Source organism: Onychomys torridus, chromosome 5 (genome assembly GCF_903995425.1).
Source record: "Onychomys torridus chromosome 5, mOncTor1.1, whole genome shotgun sequence".
Lineage (NCBI taxonomy): Eukaryota > Metazoa > Chordata > Mammalia > Rodentia > Cricetidae > Onychomys > Onychomys torridus.
In genome coordinates this window covers 102,689,385-102,703,678 of record NC_050447.1, presented here as the reverse complement: position 1 = coordinate 102,703,678, position 14,294 = coordinate 102,689,385, and the positions used below count along the sequence as shown (strand labels likewise).

At 43.1% G+C, this 14,294-nt stretch overlaps 1 long non-coding RNA gene across 2 annotated transcripts; it reads right to left on the bottom strand.

The window, feature by feature from the left end:
* Positions 1-6,527: 6,527 nt before the first annotated feature.
* LOC118584881 lies at positions 6,528-13,891 on the bottom strand. Of its 2 annotated transcripts, none has more exons than XR_004945068.1 (3): positions 11,360-11,967; positions 6,987-7,040; positions 6,528-6,554 (listed from the first exon to the last, which is right to left on the bottom strand). It is a non-coding gene; the product is annotated as an uncharacterized LOC118584881 (long non-coding RNA). The 2 variants fall into 2 exon arrangements; XR_004945067.1 differs by lacking the exon at positions 6,528-6,554 and adding an exon at positions 13,669-13,891 and having other exon boundaries at positions 6,778-7,040; positions 11,360-11,694.
* Between the last annotated feature and the right edge of the window lie 403 nt (positions 13,892-14,294).

Sequence of the window (14,294 nt, the reverse complement as noted above, 5' to 3'; positions counted from 1 at the left end):
CCTCTCACATTTTTTTAAAGTAATTTTTTTAATTTTTAAAAATTACATTTATTTATTTATGGGGGTGTAATGTGTGCCACAACATGAATGCAGAGGCAGAGGACAACTTACAGAACTTCCTGGAATTGGTTCTCTCCTTCCATCATGTAGGTCCTAGAGATGGGGGTCAGGCCATGAAGTCTAATGACAAGCATTTTAACCTGCTGAGCCATCTCTCTGGCCCATTTTTTTTTAACTGAACTTCTGGACTCCTGAGGGAAACAAATAGCCCCTGTTGCTTCTGTGGAATGTTGACAGCTAGCAACTCTTTTCAGCACACACGGGGCTCTGTGACACACATCATCAATAGTCTTTAGCTCATTTCATATAGCCAACAGATTTTTATTGAGCATTTACTTAGGAGCTGATATTCTAAGTAGTGGAATATTGGAAATCTGTGCTATGGTGAAACCTCCTCACATTACAAGGTAGCTGCTGCTAACTACAGTTGTGTATGCATGAATGTATGTATGTATGTATGTATGTATGTATGTTTGTGTGTCTGCATGTGTGCGTGTGTGTGTGTGTGTGTGTGTGTGTGTGTGTGTGTGTGTGTCTATGTGGGGTGGATGAATACAATGCATTTGGAAGCCAGAGGACAAATTAGGATGTCCTGCCTTAGGCTCTGTCTGCCTTTTTTATTTAAAGTCAGGGTCTCTCACTAGTCTTGAAGTTGCTAAGTAGGCTATACTGGCTGATCAGAATGCCCCTATCTCTGCTACAGTTGTGAGAGTACAGTCACATTCCATCCTACCCAGATTTTTCACATGGGTCCTGAGAATTGAACTCAGATCCTCACACTTGCTCCACAAGCATTTTACTGACTGAGCCATCTCCCCAGCCCTTAGCTATATTTTTTAAATTAGGAAATGAGACCCAGAAACATCAAACAAGTCACACAACTCATCTACAAAGTTGGGTGGGATCTGCCCCACTTTAAATGCCACACTTTTTGCCCAGTATCTTGTTGCTTTCATCCTGGCCACTGGCCTTATCAGAAAGACCTAGCCTGGGTACCACATGGCATCTTTTTTGAGACTACAATTCATGACATCTGTGAAAGTGTCACTAATTCTGGCTTGTTTGCTCCATGCAAGTCTAGCAAAATGAAGGCAGAATGCTTGGAACAAAACTAATATAAGTGTCCTGTCCCCGGACTCGACATTATGCTGTGACAAGGGATGTAGCTCAGTGGTGAGTACTTGTCTGTCATATAAGAGCCCTGGGTTTGATTCCTAGCAGCAAGAAACCAGACAGAACAAACATAAACGATGACCGAGTACCTAAGATGGCCACAGAGGACAGGGACCAACAGATATTACCAGTGTGCATGCTCCCTGACCTCAGGGAACTTTCCTATGCTGGAGCAACTAAGATACTCTGCTAATTATCACAAGTGGCCCTGAGAGATGTGTCCAGCTCAGACCGAAGGGTTTTGCAAAGGAAGCCGTTATCTTCTTAACAATGCTGCTCTGCCAAGACAAGGAATAGATAGAAGCAGGGATCAGCAATCCTTATTACTTCTCCAGGAGAATCATTCAGCAAGAAATGTAAGAAAAGAGTGAGGCCCTCATTCCAGACAGAAAAGAAGCCTGGGAAGTCAGGAAAAATAAGACTGGGAGCTGAGAGTGTGAAAAGACCCTCATGTCAGCTGGGGCCTACCTATGGAGTGAGGACATGGAGAGGAATGTTGGAGAGTAAGGCCAGAGGCTGGACACTGGACTCCATGCTCCTGAAGATATTCACAGGCTCATGGGGCACCGGGACTGATTCTAGAAGGTTCCAAGTTTAATTCTTTTATTTCTGCCAGAAACTTTCCAAGATGAGGTCTCAGCATTACCCACTGCTTAGGAAAGAGAAATTGGAGGCTCAGAGAAGCCACTTTTCCAAGTTCATAGAGCTGAACCATTGACCACAAAGTGGGGTTATGTCCTGAAACTGTTGAGAAGTCGCCAAGGGTGGGAGATAGGTTTTGAGATGAGACTCGCCTCTGTTTATTCTAGTACCTGTCTTCACCCTTCCAGATGACTTCCTGACAATATGCATAGCTGATCAATATTCTTCTCTTTCTCATGTGGAAATTTATATTGTTTGTTTACACACTTAATGATTACCTCCTCAGTGTATCAATAAAGCAATCTAATAATTGAAATCCTCTGGGATGAAATAGATTATAAATGGAAATTTGTACTTAATGGACGATTATACTTAATGATCAATTAGCTTGGCTAATTTTGCTCTCCCGCCTTTCCCTAATAACATTTTGTCAGAGATAAATAGAAGTCGCATAGACTTGAAAAATAAATGCACAGAAAGCCTTAAGTCATTCTGAGTCTTAAATTCATTCTGTTTTCAGGAACACATCCTAAGGAAATGATCAGGTGCAGGTTTGGTGTCCAGTCTTTTGCTGTTTCTACTTATGAGTTTTCTTCCTCCATCCCTTGGAGTTGTAGAAAATACCCCATATCTGAATTTAGGTAAGATGGTTCCCAATTGGTTTCTATGTGTATATGGTCACAGCCATCCTCTCTGCTGGTCTTACACCTCCTTGATCCACAGGGGTGCATGGTCTTCACCAGGCATCCTCAGAGTCTCCTACCAAGGTTCTGTTATCCCAGCCTTGTGAGGAACCAAACCTTCTTTCCCTAACTCCAAACATCCCAGACCCTCTGCAAGTTCAAAGCCTCCATCATCTCCATCCTACCTGTGACTTCCTATAGGCTGCGCTTCCCATCACTCACCCTCCCAAGGAACGTTTTTATAGCAAGAGCCTGTTGCCTTGTCTCTGGGCCCAACACATCCAGGGTGCAGCTTGGAAAGAAGAGGGAAGAAAGACAGCTGTAGTTTTAAAATGAAACTACAGCCTAGAAATCAGGCAATTTAGTCTCCAATTTTTCTCAGTGGTTTACACTAGTATTCTAATAAGTCACCTGTATAAGTCATGTATAATAAAGAGTACTAGAGAAACTTTTAATGTCCCACTAGAGGGATTACACATTGGGGCAATACACAGCTATTTTAAAAAGTCACTTTAAAAAACTGTTCTAGAATTTAGGAAGTATACTCTTTTTTTCAAAAAGGCTTTTCTTCCAGCTTTTAAAAATGTACTTTTTGTTTGCTCGGAGGGGAGTGTGTGCCACGTTGGGTGAGTGGAGATCACAGGAGAGTTTTCCCAAGTCCCTTCTTTCCTTCCACTGCTGTAGGGAGGGAGTAACGTCCTAAGTGGTCAGTATTGTTTGACAAGGACACAGCCATGTTAAGGACCGCAGTCTCTCACCTCCTGCCTCCTTGTTCAGCTGTACGCAGTAACTCCCTCTTCAGCTGTGTATAATAAACACTCTGAGCTTCCAGGGTGCTGTGGCATCTCCAACACAGAGTCCAGTCCACCCAAGCCCTCCATTTCTGTGTGTTTGTCTTGTCTTCACTCCCTCACCACCCCAGTCAGGTCAAGCCCTAAAGCTGCGCAAGAATGCAACACACTATGTGGGTCCTGAGAATCCAACTCAGTGTGTTGGGCTGGGGACAAATGCCTTTACATGCTGAGCCATTTCACCAGGCCCACTTTATATATACATGATTTTTATTTACTTATATAGTGTGTGTGTGTGTGTGTGTGTGTGTGTGTGTGTGTGTGTGATGCCACTGTCCGTATATGGAGGTTAGAACACGTGCCATCTCATCAGCAGCTCCAAAAGACCTGTTACACACTTCTTGGTTTTTTGAGGGTTTTATATTGATTTCTGATTTTTTTTTTTTTTTTGGCAGTGCTAAGGATTAAACCCAGGGCCTTGTGTGTACCAGGTAAGCACTCTATGACTGAGGCATATTTCTAATGATTTGCTAATGTTTAGGTCATTTACAAGGCAGGTGTGTACAATGTAATATCTACCTCAGAGTTTACATGTGCAAGATTTAATAAGAGTCCACAAGCAGGGGGAGTGCTTGGGTTACTTTCCTTCTTATGCTATTGTATAGTCTCCCCATTTCTTCTACTCTTCTTTTATCTTACCATGATATCTCTTGCCCCACTACACGGATGTTTATATGTGTGTGCACATACCTAGGTGCATGTGTACGTCTGTGCATATGTGAGTGCATGTGTGATTGTATGTTTACGTGTGGTGTGTGTGTGTGTACATGTGTAATCACATATCACTTGCCTTTTCTCTAGAACAGCTAACACACAAGGAAAATTGTGACTGTAGCCTATTTCCACAGACTTACTGGTGGGAGCTTACAAATAAACTTGAGGGCTGAAGACAGATCATTGGTTAAGAGCAGTTCCCAGCACCCACACTGGGCAGCTCACAAGCTCCTATAACTCCAGCTCCAAGGAGACTTGAAGTCTCTCATCTCCTCAGGCACCAGCATTCACATTCATAAACTCACAGACACACAGACATAATTAAAATAAAAATAAATCCTCGATAATGAACTTAAAAAGCCTATAAAATCACGACATAGGGTGAAAAAGAAAAACACAGAATGCACAAGGTATAATGAGAAGAAAAGTCAGTGTTTACTATGACACAACACTGTGTGATTTCTTAGAGTTCTTTGTGTTTTTCCTTTAGAGAAGCAAAAAATTATACAAACCTGTGTTTTGACCAAAATCAGTTCTCCAGCAATGTGCAATTTTCTGAAACAGGCCTAAGGTTTGGATGTCCCTATCACACCCCAGATGTTTTACTAATTTGCTGTGTGTTTGGGAACAAGTTGCTAACCTCTCTGGGCTTTAGTTTTGTTATTTCAACCCACCACTTGCCAGCACTCTCTTTGGTTTCACAGATATTAACTTATTGAGTGTTGACTCCTTCCCTGTGGGGAAGACACTGTTCGGGACCCTGGAAGGGATGGAGAAAGAAAGAGTTCCATCCTCACTCAGGCTAGTCTTTTCTGTTGCTGGATGAGTCATGTGTAAAGAGATGCTGTGTATTTGGCACATGGTTCTGGAAGTCCAAGAGCAGAGTGCTAGTATGTGCCTGGCTTCGGGAGAGGACCTCACAATGTGTGCGGAGGAGACAGCAGAAGCGAAGCTGCCACTTTGCTTTGTCGCCGCCCACCTAAGCCATTCCTGTGAACACTAGTCTCACAAGAAAAGCATTAATCTCTTCCAACACCACCTTTCAACGTGTGTTTCAGAATACAGCAAACCGCATCCAAACCAAGAGTCAGAATTCAGATCCAGGTCGTCTGGCTCCAGGTCCTGTTATGTCAGCCTAATAGTACTTATGTCACCTCATGTCAGCAACACATAGGCGGAACTTCATGGATGCAAAATACTTTCATAGTCTTAGCCTCATCACTTTCCTGTATTTCCTAAATCTTTTCTCTTTATATCCCTTGAATTTTCTTTTGAAAATCCGATTGGGGAAGTTACTCTAGGTTGTATTTTATGAAGGAATGGCTGTCCTTCCCTTGAGTATTCCTTAACTCTTCAGCTTCCAAGCTCATCTGTTTCATGCTGAATACTGTTCAGCAGAGGGTAAGGGAGATTTTGTCATTAGATGCCCTGGCTCCTGAGCATCCTCTTCAGAATGATGATAACCATTGTCTTTCCACGCATCAGGCGAGGACCTCACGAGGACCACAGAACTGGGAACTGGATCAAGTGAAAACCCCAGCCTGCCTTTTTGATTCACCAATATAAGGAAAGAAAGAGGGCAACCATGACTAGAACATGGAACATTCATATTTTAGTATTTTATCTTTCAAAAACTATATAGATTGTATGTCTCAACTATCAAATGGGATTTCTAGATTGTTTTCTTCCCTGTGTTTTAATATTAAAAATTTAGTTACCTACAAAGACAACTACAACCAACTGGTTTCTAGAGGAACCTCCAAACACTTCTTCCAGCTGTGGTGCAAGCCAGTGTTTGTAAGAACAGATGGGCGCTGCCACACCATGTCTTTTATACTGTGTAAGAAACAGCACACACTAAGTCAGCATGCTAATAGCACAGTTTTACTCTTACAAATACACCTTTTTCAGGTAAGAATCACATTAATATTTCCTGGGATGAAAAGACTAGGCTAGGGGTATAGCTTAGTGGTAAAACACTTGCCTAGTGGGTAGGGGCTAAAGGTACAGTTCCTGGCAGAGAGAGACAGAGGCAAGCATGATTAGTGAGGAGGGAGGGCAGGTGTGGTGGTATTGTGTTCCCCAAAATATTGTGCACGCTAATAAACTGATCTGGGGTCAGAGAACAGGACAGCCACAATATTAAACATAGAGGATAGGCAGTGGTAGCACACACCTTTAATCCTATCATTCTAGAGGTAGAGACCTACCTGGATCTCTGTGTGTTCAAGGATACAGCCAAGCATGGTAACTCATGCCTTTAATCCCAGAAAATGAGCCGTTAATCCCAGGGAGTGATGGCAGAAAGCAGAAAGGTATATAAAGTGTGAGGACCAGGAACTAGAATCATTTGGCTGGTTAAGCTTTCAGGCTTTCGAGCTGCACAGTTCAGCTGAGATTCATTCTGGATGAGGACTCAGAGGCTTCCAGTCTGTGGAAACAGGATCAGCTGAGGAATTGGCAAGGTGAGGTAGCTGTGGCTTGTTCTGCTTCTCTGATCTTCCAGCATTCACCCCAATACCTGGCTCAGGTTTGATCTTATTAATAAGAACTTTTTAAGATTCCTGCTACAGGCAGGAGGTAAATAATGGAAGGAAAGGGATGGGAAGAGAAAGGAAGAGGAATGGGGGAGGGGAGGAGAGGAGGACAAGAAGGACAAATCCCAGAACTCAGGAGGCAGAAACAGGCAGGTCTCTAGGACTCACTGGTTAGCCACCCTAAGCTAACTGGCCAACCTCCAGCCCAGTGAGAGACCTTGTCTCAAAAAAAAACAAAAAAAAGTAGAGAGCACTGGAGGGCTGACATCAGAAGCTGACCTCTGGCCTGCAATGAGAATGCACACATATGGATTTGGGACACTTACCTAGAAGAACTTAATCATTTGCTGGGCTCCCCCACTGAGCTGGTAATTTCAAACCTTAGAAAAAAGAAAGTATTAATGGAAAGTTCACTAGGATGAGCAGATCTCAACATTTGGGGAAGAAAGAGCAGTCTCCAGGGTTCTATCAGGTGACCCAACTGAGTTCATGGATTTGAGACTGGTACAAATGTATAGGGACTATTAATTAGAAACTCACTTAAATGTCAATAATCACAGCAGCATTTGGGAGAAGTCAAACTGAACTTGCCTGGAGGCAGAGCTGAGATGGTAATCTAAGCTTGAGTTGCTGCAGAGCCTAAGATCCTTCTCAGTATGTCATATCCAAATATCACTTCAGAACAGGAACATGAGCACTTCAAAAGAATGGGGGGGGGGGGTAGTTCAGGCAACCATAGACTCAAGTTCCTTATCTAAAGAATCTTAGGGCATATTCAGCTCAAGGAAGAGCACTGGCCTGAGGGACAGGCCCACAAGGTGGTGACCTGCTTGTGTAGGTGACAAAGTTGGAATGGGAGGCTTTGGAGCCTTCCTACCCCTAAGAAGCAAGGGACAGGACCATATGACTTTGTGTTACTCCTGGATAGAAATGCTTTGGGCCACAGCTAGCGGCAGAAGCTGGAGCCTACAAAACTCACAGATGTGGGGAGTTCAGAAAGGTTTCTTTTTAGGGACCACATGGACACAGGTCTTCCGGAAGTGTGGTGTCACTTCAGGACAGGGAGGAGTGAATACATGAATGAGTAAGAAGGTCTTGAGAGGACAGTCCTCAATCATTTATGTTTTAATTAAGGTCAAGAGAAACAAATTAATCTCTTTAAGAGGTCATGTGATTCTCTCAGCTGTCATTTTTGTCTCCTGTAACCATTTCTGTGAAATTCACAAAATAGACTTGGGAGAAAGTGAGTAAATCTGTTCTCTTGTATCTGGAGGGGAACCAGGAGTTGGGAGAAGGCAGACAGGGCAGATATAGGGATGGTAGAGAGGAAGGGGAGCAACCAAAGAGTTCGAGCAGGCCAGTGCTGACGGTTCAAGAGGCCACAGGTTCCTGCCCATGGACCTGAGGGAAAGAGGAGGGAACTCCAGCCCAGGAGCAAGAACAGCCCTGGGAACTGCTGATGGGTGCCTTACACCTCTTCCACCCCAGTACGGGAGTGTGATGGTGGTGCACTAGCAGTGGTCCCCATGATCTGATACAGGAGTGTGATGGTGGTGCATTAGCAGTGGTCCCCATGATCCCATACAGGAGTATGATGGTGGTGTATCAGAGTATGATCAGTGGTCCCCATTATCCTGTACAGGAATGTGACGATGGTGCATACTCAGTGGTCCCTGTGATTGCCTGTCATTGGTGGATAAAGTCTGGCCTGGGAATGGAGAATGAGAATAGAGAAAGGTCCCCACACATGCTTCTACTTTAACTAGTTTCCCTTTATCAAAAACTGAGGGATTTTTGCCCTCCAATTCTAAAATGCAAGCTCCTGAAGGTGCACCAGACACTCTTGATATATTCTAGAGACATTTTGTGTCACATGAAAACAGAAGTGTGCTTTCTTTTCAAAAACTCTCTGTCTTGTTCAAACTGTGCTTAAAGGAGAGCACTGAAAACTTTGAATCTAGCTAAATATTTCAGCAGACATATCCTTAGTGGTGGAGTCTGTTGATGTCTGCAACTTACTTTGAAATGCATCCAAAAATAAAGAGATTGATGGATGAATAGAGGGGTGGTATGTACATAGATGTGTACAGAATGAGAGCAATCAAGCATACTTATACAGTCTGGATGATTGGTGTGTTCACTGTTCACACTTTTGTGTTCTTCTACATGTTTGAAATTTCTAATAATACAATACTGGGAAAAATCTTACTATAGAAAACAAGTTATTTTTTTTCTTGTTTAGACATTAGAAAAAAAGAAAGTATTAATGGAAAGTTCACTAGGATGAGCAGATCTCAACATTTGGGGAAGAAAGAGCAGTCTATCAGATGACCCAACTGAGTTCTTGGGTATCAGCACCTTCTGTGGATAGGAGACTGGCACAAATATATAGTGACTATTAATTAGAAACTCACTTAAATGTCAATAATCACAGTAGCATTTGGGAGAGGTCAAACTGAACTTGCCTGGAGGCAGAGCTGAGATGGTAATCTAAGTTTGAGTTGCTACTTTACACACACAAGATACCAACCTTGGGCCTGGAGAGATAGTTCAGTCAATAGATAAGAACATACTGCTGTAGCAGAGGATCCAAGTGCAGTTCCCAGCACAAAGTGGATACTGCACAACTGTCTGTAACTCCAGTTCAAGGGACCTGGTGCACTCTTTGATCTCCAAGGGTACTTGCACTCACATGTACATACCCACACACAGACACACATGCCTCCAAATAATTTGATTTTTTTTATGCTAAGATACCAACCTCATTTGATCTTACCATTGTCTAAAATAATTCACCAGATGATGAAAGTGTTGTTTCTGTTTCTTGTTTTTGCTTGTCTTTTTCTGGATACCAGACTAAGATCACACAAAAATGGGTATTTGGTAGAGGTGTTTTTCACTACTACCCACTTAAAAATCAGGGAAATATATTATGCTGCTCTTCTTGCAAAATAATTCAATTAGAGGAGTCCAGCCATGAGGCTTGATGATGAATATCCAATTTGATTATCTGTGAAATGCATCCACCATAGCTTTGCTAAGTAGCTCACAGATGCTCAGAGAAGGTTAATATATTCTCTGTGAGGAACTTCGGTTTACTTCATTCTGGGCTTTTGCTCCAAGCTAGACTTAAATGATGAGATGGAATGGAAAATATACTCACGAAAAAATGTCCAACATAACTAATTACCAAGTGATAAAATTTACACGTTCTGCCTTAAAGTGTGAGTCGTTTCTGTTTCTGTGAGTTTTATAAATGGGTTACTGAGGAATTCATTTAAATTTTCAGTCATTCTTTCTAACTGTAGTTTACTCTCCAGAGCGTTGGGAAGTTAGGAACATGAGGCAAGGCATCATTGGCACCTGTAAAACAGGTTCTCACAAAAATTATAAACAATCACAACAATATTTTTTTCAAACTCTAAACAAAAACTAAAACATACAGAGGAGCTATTTCTTGTCTTAGGCTTCACCTAAATTCATCTTTGCTCATGTATTTTCACAGTGGCTCTTGTTCTCATCTATCTGTAGGTATAAAGTTGCCCTTACCATCTCTCTTGCTGATTCATCTATTTCTAGAGCACTGTAAATGAGGAGCAACTATAAACAGGGAAAATTTGTCAATAGTGGATTAAAAATTACCTAAGGAACTTACATTTTTAAAAAAAAACAAAAAACAGAAACAAAAAAAACATGATTTTAAAAAAAATCACTCCAGTAAGTTTGTGAAGAAAGTCTGATTTCAAGGAAACAGTGGTGTCTAAAATCTTTAAGTGACTCTGCACCCCTGCCTTGAGAGGCAGGGCAAATGCAAATGCCGTTGTTGGTAAGCACCAGCGCACAGTGAGGAGTCTTACAGATATTATATAGAAAACACTAACATTCTTGTACCTACAGCCAAAAGAAACCAAATACACCCTCGTCTCCCAAAACTATGATATCTAAGTCCTTTCTGTCATTAAAAAATAAGCTACCCAACTTGCTATTCTTACCCAATACCTAAAGATAGTTTGTGATGAGTCTCCCCAAATTACAAAGCCTGATTTTCATTTATTCTTAGATAATTTGCAGGTAGTTGTTTTACTTAAATACTGGAAAGAAAAACCAATTGGCTCACTTAATGATTATCCTGCTCAAACTCTGGCTATTAAAAAAAAAAAAATTTCAGGTGTCAGAAGTTCAGTACCTTGCTGATAAGCAAAATTGTGTTTTAATTACAGAACGGGGAAGGAAACGCTGGTGCAGGTGCAGTGTGGACTTCCCCACACTCCGGTGTCACTCAGTAGAGCCTCTTCCTGGACCAGTGACAGTAGGGGAGGCAATGTTAGAAAAGCAGGCTTCAGAAAGAACGCAATGACATAACGGAGGTGATAACCAGCAAACTGCTTACTGCTTCTGAGCAAAGGGTTCACAGCATAAATCTGTTTCCCTCATTCCTTTAAGCACTATTAAAGCCTTAGATGTGCTCAGTCAGAAAAACAAAACACAACACAATATTTTAGTCATGCTTCAAAATGCCACATTTTAATCTTGTGCTCAGACAACAGGGAAATAGAAAGTTATGAGTTTGCCCCAGCCTAGGGAGAACAAGATGGAAGGAAAAAAAAAAAAAAAACAGCATCAAAAGCACATTCCTACTAACAGCAGATGATAAGGAACACCCATGCTTGTTATATAAATGACTAGAAACGCAACTTACCTTACAAAAAGGTAGGGGCAGGTAGGGGAAACACACAGGAGTGGGTAGACCAGGTGAATGAATTATGAAGGAACACATCTGGGCTGAGTCTCGAGCAAAATCCCAAGATCTCCTTCTCAAATGGCTGTCATACATACCTCTGATCCCTCCCTGAAATATTCAAATGCAAAGGTATTGCTGATTGGCATGAACCACGTGCTGTCTCCATGCCATTAGAAGGACAATTCCGGAAGCCCCTTGTCCACTAAATGACTCCGCTCTGCTCCCCAAGGAGGATGGGTAGTCCGTGCCACCTCCTCAGAATGGCACAATCTCCCCGAGATGAGTGGTACAATCTGTCAGACAAAAGTTCTCTTCAGCACAGACTTCTGTGCACTGAGCAGGCACAAACACAGCCATGCAGCCTAAAAGCCTTGATGCATCGTGGAATGAGGCTCGGAGCCTTTCTGAAAGAGCTACGTGGAGTGATTGCTGGCTCTGCTACCTGAAATTTGCAATTGGAAAGGTTCTTAAAATACCACAGGGATCACAAATCCTGGGAGAGAATTTCATATGGAGGAAACATAGACACAGATACACACACACACACACACAAAGAGAGAGATGCACGCATGTGCACACACACACACACACACACACACACACACACACACACACACACGCCATCTCAGTTGGTTTGTTAAACCTTTCTCCCAGCACCAAATCTCTCCTCCCCTCAAATAGACACATGCTTGTATGTTTTAAAATTTTTTAAAGTGTATAAATTAACAAGTCAGTGCTGTTCTGTAGCAAAGACAGGCTCACCATTTTCCTTCAAAAGGCATTTAGGGCTAAGCATTAGAGAGGGAAAAAAAGGCAAAAACCTGGCAGAAATGAAAAGCAGATGACAGAGACATTGTAACTTAGGAGAATGCTCTCCCCTAGACTGTGTGAATCAAGGTAGCACACACACCACGCCACTTTTGTTCTGTCTTGAGATAGATCCGTGGACCGGGCATGGCAACACACAATGGGTATTTAAACCAGTCAGTCTTAGCAAATTAGGTAAATTAGAGATCATTCGACGGCATTCTATTGTTGCCATTGTAATCACAGTCATTTTCCCTGGTAATGGTGCTTCCTGATGAAGTGCGGTCCTCAGAGCATAATTGTGAAAAGATACCAAAAGATTCGGGGATGCGACATCTGCTTTGAAAAGCTCTTCAGATTCAAATTGGCATTTTACTTTATCTTGAAAATTTATTAGAGATTCAGCTCATGCCCGGTTTAAATGGGAAGGTGAAGGCAGGGTGGTTTCCATCTATGAATTATTCAGCCTCTGCCTGGCGAGATTGCCATCCATGAACTGACGCTCTGACAGTCCCTTTGCAGAGCCTCCATTACGCTTGTCATTTTCATCTCTTTATCTACGATCTCTTTCTCAGTTACCCGGCTACTCCCTTAGGGCTTGGATTCACAAACCCAGTATTTCAGACTGGCAATAACTTCAATGTGCTGCTTTCTCAAATCGCTGTCTCCACGGGCAGTCATTTTTCTTTTTCTTTTTCCCCCCAAATCATTAAAAGCATGTCCGTGATGATATCTCTTAGGCTCTTTGGTTTGATTAATTTTACACACACACACACACACACACACACACACGAGAGAGAGAGAGAGAGAGAGAGAGAGAGAGCGAGCACTTCGAAGAAGAATTATGTTCCTCTAAGCATCACAAGAGAAGTCAAGCACCCTTCTTTGTTGTCAGAGTGACCCATCCTAGCAGCTAGCATAGCACACCGTGCAGGAGGGAGCCAAGGCTAACGCAGGCTTGCTGGCACCCTGATTTCAGCCCAACTTGATGAGGACTGCCAGGCAGAAAGACTAATTCAGACCAGTGTGTGCTTTGCAAGCACAATTAGTTAGGAAATTAGACTGTCACTCTTCCGGGCTCTACCTGCACACAGACGGCAGCCCCAGCAATTTTCCACTTGATGGCTGGTTGTGTCCCTGCTAGGTGAAAGCAGTCCTGCATCCACAAAGGACTGGGATTGAGTTAGGCCCGTGAGTCTGGTTTCTCCTTTAAAGCCTGATCTAACTGAGGAGTAGGGGGCTTACACCAGTCCCGTGACCAGCCTTAAGTGGGAGCTGGGGAGTCCCACAGTGCCAGTGCGGTGAGTTGCCCAGGCCTGAGTCAGACAAATGATGGCAAACATTGTCTCCTGCAGGTACAACAGCATGGCACAAAAAGCAACCCCCTCCCCCCCAATATGAGGTGGGAAAACAGCCGAACTCCATCATACACAGTTTGGTTAGCAAGCTCCGAGCAGTACCTGCCCAACTGAGAATTCATGTTGCCACGTCAGAAGCCGCCGTGCACATTTGGACCGCATCTTGGCTCCTGGCTTCACAAAGGTAATGGTCTTCGTGGGAGACGCTAGGCAGAAGCAGGAAAATCAAAGTTTAAAACTCAGTTGCTTTGTGCCTAGCTGTCCGCCTCTGCTTTGCCGCATCTCGACTGGCAATCTGCGGGAGCAGGAGCTGGCATCTGCAGGAATGCAGTATGACACAGCAGTCAGCTGACCTGTAGGGTGTTATCGTTCAATGTCCTGTACAGAATCAGGACAGTTTCTAAGGTGGCACCAGGCAAATGACCCTGCACGTCAACGGTGGCTGCGGGACTGTGGGCTACGTCTATCCACCTGGCAGTTATTTCTTGGATATGTTTTCACCGCTGCAGTTTTAACTCAAGACTGAATGAATCATTTCCATCCTGCTTGCTTAGCTGACAAGTCATTCTTGAAGTGACTGTTGCATGCAGAAATGGGCTGAAACCATCACTGCCCGAGTCGCTTGAATTCCTTGAAGTGTCTATGGAAGAATTCATGCTCATGTTTTGGTTTTTAAAGCACTCTTCCTTCTCTCCCTCCTCCCCCCTCCCCTCCCTCTCCTCCTCTCC